Raw genomic sequence first — 7,083 nt, 5'->3', positions numbered from 1 at the left:
GGGAGACCGGGGTTCAATCCCTGGGTCGGGAAGATCCCCTGGAGAAGAAAATGGCAACCCACTCCAGTACTCTTGCCTGGAAAATCCCATGGACAGAGAAGCCTGGTGGGCTACACTCCACGGGGTCGCAACGATTCAGACACAACTGAGCGACTTCACTTTCACTTTCTTTCAGAGTCCTTGGGGCTGCGGGAGGTACCCTGGGAGCACCCCGGAGGCCAGAAAAGGAGGAGCCCCAGCACCCCACTCCCACCCCAGCCCCAGCAGCTCCAGCTGGTAGGGTTCTGTACAAGCTTTGAACAAAGCAACCCCCTGCTTTTTCCTCCAACTTGGAACCGCTGATCTAGTCCAAGCTGCTCGTTTTACAGATGAGGGCACTGAAGCTCACTGGGGATCTTCCCGGAGACACAAGCGGTGGGGGACACTCCAGACACATTGCAGAAGTGAGGACAGAGTGTCCGTGCGGGAACCAGAAAGGACGGCAACTCGTCTGACCTACAGGTTAGAGAAGCACGTTTGTCAAACCATATAAAACTAAAGACAGTTCGTATTTTGCCTCTCGGGTTCAATTAGGAGATACATTTTTTTCTCTTTCCAGAAACAAAGACATTGGAACCTCAGGTGCAATGCACAAAACTAACTAAACCCCAAAGCACATCCCTAGAACCAGCAAAGTAACTGAATCATCAGTTAAAGGAAAGGCAACCCCCTGGAAAATCCCATGAACAGAGGAGCCTGGCAGGTTACAGTTCACAGAATCCCAAAGAGTCAGACACAACTGAACAACTGAGCATGCACACACAATAGTCTCAGGACAGCAAAGGGCCCACTTTATTCTGACCAACTCCATCTTCACTTGTGCTCTCCCAGAGGGAAGGCAAAATGCCAACAGTTGCAGGCATACAGACTTAAAGTCTTCTAGGAAAAGAGAATCTGTGTCCCAATACGCCAAGTACCAGGAGTTGCATCTGTTCGTCTTGGATTGGATCATTTGTCCCTCCTTAAACATAATGACCAGAGAAGGCAATGGCACCCCACTCCAGTATTCTTGCCTGGAAAATCCCATGGACGGAGGAGCCTGGTAGGCTGCAGTCCATGGGGTCGCTAAGGGTCAGACACGGCTGAGAGACTTCACTTTCACTTTTCACTTTCATGCATTGGAGAAGGAAATGGCAACCCACTCCAGTGTTCTTGCCTGGAGAGTCCCAGGGGCGGGGAAGCCTGGTGGGCTGCCGTCTATGGGGTTGCACAGAGTCGGACACGACTGAAGCAACTTAGCTGCAGCAGCAAACATGATGACTTGGTTCTGTCCGGTTAGCGGTGTCACGTGACCATCCCACGCTAGGATGAAGAATTTAGCAGAGGTCACCTCCTGCTAGAACTGAGTCTTAAAGGATGAAACCCAAATCAAGAGAAGGGAGAGGGGTGGTTCCCCAAAAGGAAAAGACAGAATCTTTGCTGGAAGAAGGGATGTTGCCCTGGCAGAAACCACAGCTGTGTACCCTCTTCATCGGCTCAGCTGTTCTCTGCTGCTGTCTGTGTTGATCAGATAGTGCACACAAGATGACTCTGGTGGGCTGGAGAGCAGTAAATAACAGAGACTGCTCGCGAAGCTAGCTTGCCTGTTCAATGATATGTTCACTAAGTAAATGTTTACTTCAAGTAAGCCACAAACTCGGACCCAGCACAGGCAGGGAGTGTTCCTGGATAAACTGGCTTCCAGGAGCCACTGTATCAGGAAGCACCACAGGCCGGCCAAGCCCCTAGAGCCATATTTTGAGTCTTGTTTGGTTATCAGCTACTTTTTCTGCATTCCTGCAGGCCCCAGGATACCAGGCTTTTCATTTTTCTGTCTTTTTCCTGGAAGTTTCTCTGCTCCCAAGTTTGGCCTGGCCTAGGACAGAGGGCAGAGTTGTATTTCTAGCTACCTCTGACGTTCCTGAAAACCATGAAACAGATTCTATTCTTCGTTAGAATTGAGGACTGGGAAAACTTCAAAATTCAGAAGTCATACAGTTTTCTTATGGTCTTTATTTCTGGTCATCACCTTTTCCCGGTTCCAAAAGGTCATCACCTTTTCCTGAGCCTTCCTGACATTTCCGGCATGAAGTCAGACTTGTAGTATCTCTCCCACTCCTGTGTATTAGCAGTAGCAGCTACCACTTACCATGAGAACACTTATCTGGGCCAGGAACCATGGAAAATACTGCAGGATAACATCTCATGTGATCCTCATCTCCTCTCTGAGGGTTGTTCCAACACTATCCCATCTAATACAGTCCAGCAAAGAGGAAACTTGGAGCTAAAGACAGGAAGTCACTTGCCTGAACCCACCTAGTCTGGGCAGCTGCTGAGGGGATTTGGAAGTTGGTCATCTTGACCCTGAAGTCCTGCTCTCAACCTCTACACACTGGTTCTCCGTGGACCTCTGCTTCAGGAGGTCCTTTCCCAGCACGGAGGCCCAAAGGCACAGAATGATGAGAACAAACAGAGGTGTCCAGGAAGAATACTCAGGCCCCACGGGGACACAGGCAGCCACGGGCACTTCCAATGACCACAGGCCTGCGTGCCTTCAGGCTTGATGCCTGACGATGCGTGCTCACAGCCAACACACACAGGGAAGGTTATCACAGGTTTTCTTCATGCATTACCCCAACTGGTACGTAACCCGAATCACCTCCCTCACCTCTATTTTATGTAGTTGAATGTTTCTCAAACTTTTCCTCATCCATATGCCCCTCAGGCAAGTGAAAAATTCTCACGACCACTGCCCCAAATTCTGGTTTAGTCCCCACTGGTCCCTTCCCTCCATTCCATATTTTTCACTTTCCCATGTCTCCCACCAAAGGATTTTGCCAAAACTCAGTTCCTGTAGTTTGACTCACAAAAGAAATCATTTTTCATTTTCCATATATAAAATTATTGTGTAATATTGAATAGGATCTTAACAACACATGCCCAGACCTATTTAAAATATTTAACATCTCAGATGGCATGGGCTCCGACCAATCAGAGTGACTGCTGGTCCATATGGCACCCTGGAAAACTCCAGCATAACCGAAGCAGGTCCTGGTGTTTCTGCTAGTTTGCCACAGAACTCCACTAGATGAGAAGGAAAGATTGCATAATTCTCTTTCTCCTTTCTTTGAGGTAAACCCTTCTTCCTAATTGTTTTTCCTGCACAATGGGTGGAATTATCAAGGATGAGTAACAATAGCTAGGTGCATTACTGTGTCACATTGAGGCCCTTCCAGTCCAGTGAGTTGCATCATCCATTAAGTCCATTAAGGTGGCATCAGCTGACTGCTCACCTTAATGTTCAACTATTAAGAGACTTGGCAGGTGTCTACACAACAGCCACCCCTACTTCTTCCTCCCAGGGGAATTTCCATTTGCTTTTTTAGGTCATGAAGGGGTGAGGTACCAGGTTTCATAATCCTTGAACGTGGAGCCAGTGCAGAAGATGAAGCCACACCCAAACTTGAATAGTTCCTGCACTTGCCTGCTTAGGAGCGAGACATGGCAGGGACTTACAGGATATGAGCAAGGCTCACAGCACAGAGCTGTCGGAAGTGATGTCAGAAGCAATGTCCAAAGTATGGAACCCTGCTCAGTCCAGGCAAACAGCAGCAGGACCCCAAAGAGATGGAGCCAGCGCCGGGAAGAAGGTGAAAAGTACCAGGGACATCGAGCAGCGGCTCAAAGGGCTTATTACTAACTTCATGTGAAACACCCTCTGCTGATCCCCAGAAGTAAATGGAAGGTGTCTGCCAGGACTGCAGCTCTCCACTGGAAGATTCGGGGGAAGAAAAACAGCAGTAGTGAAGCAGATGCTATAGTTTTGTTCCCCAATAATAATAAGATACATTCAATGAAATCAGATTTTCTGGAGGGCCTATGAATAAGTGGTGCAGGGACTGTAAAGGTGAGCTTTCCTTCTCAAGACTCCACTGCAGGCACATTATGGATCAGGGTAGTCAAGGGATTCCTGGGAGTCAGAGAAACTGAATGATCAGCCCTCAAGATCTTTGTAGGCGTGTGTGCTAAGTCTCTCAGTCGTGTGGCTCTTTGTGACCCTAGGGACTGTAGCCCACCAAGCTCCTCTGTCCATGAAATTCTCCAGACAAGATTACTGGAGTGGGTTGCTGTGCCCTCCTCCAGGGAATCTTCCTGACCCAGGAATCAAACCCACATCTCTTACGTCTTCTGTATTGGCGGGTGCATTATTTACCACTGCGGCACCAGGGAATTCCCCGGAGATCTCTTCAGAATCCCTTAAATCTTCAATTCTCAGCTGGGAGAAACCCCAAGGTTCTCCAATATTAACATTCCCTACCACTTAATCTCTCTTGGCCCTCTGACTTCACGCCTCTGAGTCCCCTGTGGCTGTCTCTGCAACACTGTGGACTCTGGATCACTCAGTGCCCTGAGTTCTTTGAAAGAATACACTCAAAGGACAAAGAGAGTCATTGTAGCCGTCCTGCTAGACTGAACCAACCTCAAACCCAGGAAAATGGTTAAATGTATCATAGTCCACTCATAAAATGGAATACAAAGTAGCATTATAAAGATGCCTTGGAGCTCCATACACTCTGGATAAATGGTTCTATGACCACAACAACAGAACTGCCAGAAGATACGCCACTGTTTCAGAAAAAATAGTACACAGCCATCTCTGCCAGCAAGAACCAGGGAACCAGGGAATTGTAGCTGCATTCAGAGAGAGGAACTTCAGGCCAGAACAAGAGGAAGTGTCTCTTTGTATGACCTTCAGGAACATTGACCCAGAGTTACCTTCAAACATTTCTAAGGGCTTCCCTAGTGGCTCAGTGGTAAAGAATCCGCCTGCCAACGCAGGAGACATGGGTTCGATCCCTGGTAAGGGAAGAATCCCACAAGCTCCAGGGCAACTAAGCCCACGAGCCACAACTGTTGAGCCTGTGCTCTCGAGAGTCCGGGAACCCCAACCACTGATGCCCAGGAGAACCTAGGGCCCACGGGCTGCAGCAAGAGAAGCCACAATGAGGACAAGCCCACGCACCGCAAGGACAGAGCAGTCCCTGCTTTGCGAAACTAGAGAACAGCCCACGCAGCAATGAAAACCCAGCAGGGCCAAAAGAAATAAATAACATATCTAAGAGGAAGGAGGGGGAGGAGAAGGCAGCCTCCCAGAAGCATCAGGAACCAGTTGCGGCTTCACTCAAGGCGTCCTGGAGGCAGCGGCGGCGGACTCCGAATCCACACCCCACAGCAAACCGCAGAGGTTTCCGGTCCGCATGTCCCTCTTTAACCTGCTGCGGGGTGCTCCTCTGCCAGCCTCCCCATCACACCTCCAGCTCTGCCGGCCTCCCCATCACACCTCCAGCTCAGGCACCGTTCTTCTTTATCCAGGCACCAAACTCAATCCTACCCGCTCCTTTAAAGCCATTGGGTGAAACGCCCTTCCTCAATGATCTACCAACAAAGCTGTGTATGATGGGAATCACTCCATCACCCTATAGCACAAGGATCCCACAAATCTACACACCACCATATCTAAAATGGATAACCAACAGGGCCTACTGTACAGCCCAGGGGACTCTGCTCAATGTTATGTGGCAGCCTGGATGGGAGGGGAGTTTGGGCGAGAATTCAGTTCAGTTTAGTCGCTCAGTCGTGTCCAACTCTTTGGGACCCCATGGACTGCAACACACCAGGCCTCCCTGTCCATCACCAACTCCTGGAGCTTACTCAAACTCATGTCCATTGAGTCAGTGATGCCATCCAACCATCTCATCCTCTGTCCTCCCCTTCTCCTCCTGCCTTCAATCTTTCCCAGCATCAGGGTCTTTTCCAATGAGTGATTTGCATCAGGTGGCCAAAGTATTGGAGTTTCAGCATCAGTCCTTCCAGTGAATATTCAGGACTGATTTCCTTGAGGATGGACTGGTTGGATCTCCTTGCAGTCCAAGGGACTCTCAAGAGTCCATGGATACATTTACGTGGATGGGCTGAGTTCCTTCACTGCTCACGTGAAATGATCACCGCACTGTTGATCGGCTAAATCCCAATACAAAAGAAAAAGTTTAAAAGCCAGGAACCGGGCCCCCAAGTCCTCACCCCCAGGTGTCCACAGCCTCCTTCACCCGATTCAGCCAGGGTGTATCACAGCTCGAGATGCTGATGGCAAGAGGCAACAGGGGTCCCTACTACGGAGGACCCACCCCCACCCCAACAGGGAGCCAGACCACGCCCACTTCCTGCCCTCAAAGCCCAGTCCGGCCCCCTCACTCTCCGGTGTCTCCTTATATTTCAAAACTCATGTCTGCATTCTAAAGCAGAAAAGAGTTGGACACTGGCCACTTCTCCTCGCGAGGCAAGGATCTGGGAACTCAGAAGACGACGGCCTGAGCGTTGTTCCCCTGAGGGGAGCCAGGGGAAAACTCCATACAGGAATCCTCAACCTGCAAGTGTGCCACATCCTCCTCTCAACAAATCTCTGAGCTTTTTTAAAAAAAGGACCTTGATATTATATTTTATTTGGTTAGGCTTCTCTGAAGCAAAACATTAAGGAAAAGTGGGTTACAAAAGAAGCTAAAAAAAATACCCAATGCTTCATGAATTTGCCTGTCATCCTTGAGCAGGGGCCATGCTAATCTTCCCTGTCTTGTTCCAATTTTAGTAAATTTGCGTTGCTGAAGTAAGCACAATCTTTGTGCTTTTTAAGGGAAAATAGTTCCCGTGTGTACATGGGAATATTTCCAAAGGGAGGCAAGGGCACTTCTTAGCCAGCATAATGGAGTCCCAGTTGCATGGATTTCATGTCACAGGAGAGTAACTTTTCGGTAAAATAGCCCCTCACAGGATAGGTAAGCTTCCCCAGAAAGACACCAAAGTGTCTGAACAAGGTCTGTTCTCAAGAGTTAACTATCTAACTATGGCCTAACATGCTGGGGTTTTATCAGAGCCTACCTTACCTGGGGGAAAGAAAAACCCAACTCTAAACCCCTCTAGCCTTCCACAAGGAAAAGGACAAAGGAAGGAATGTCTTTGGTGGGAGCATGAACCCCAGAGGTTCTGATTCAGCAGGTCTAGGGGGTGGAA

General features: G+C 49.1%; 1 non-coding gene across 1 annotated transcript; it reads right to left on the bottom strand.

The window, feature by feature from the left end:
• Positions 1-6,578: 6,578 nt before the first annotated feature.
• On the bottom strand, positions 6,579-6,689 carry LOC147369996 (U6 spliceosomal RNA). The gene has a single exon (XR_015168722.1). It is a non-coding gene; the product is annotated as a U6 spliceosomal RNA (small nuclear RNA).
• Positions 6,690-7,083: the final 394 nt, after the last annotated feature.

Source organism: Bos grunniens, chromosome 7 (assembly GCF_055505025.1).
Source record: "Bos grunniens cultivar Pamir isolate PY7600 chromosome 7, Bosgru_T2T1.0, whole genome shotgun sequence".
Lineage (NCBI taxonomy): Eukaryota > Metazoa > Chordata > Mammalia > Artiodactyla > Bovidae > Bos > Bos grunniens.
The sequence above is the reverse complement of the archived record's forward strand: the minus strand, read 5'-3'. Positions and strand labels throughout refer to the sequence as shown.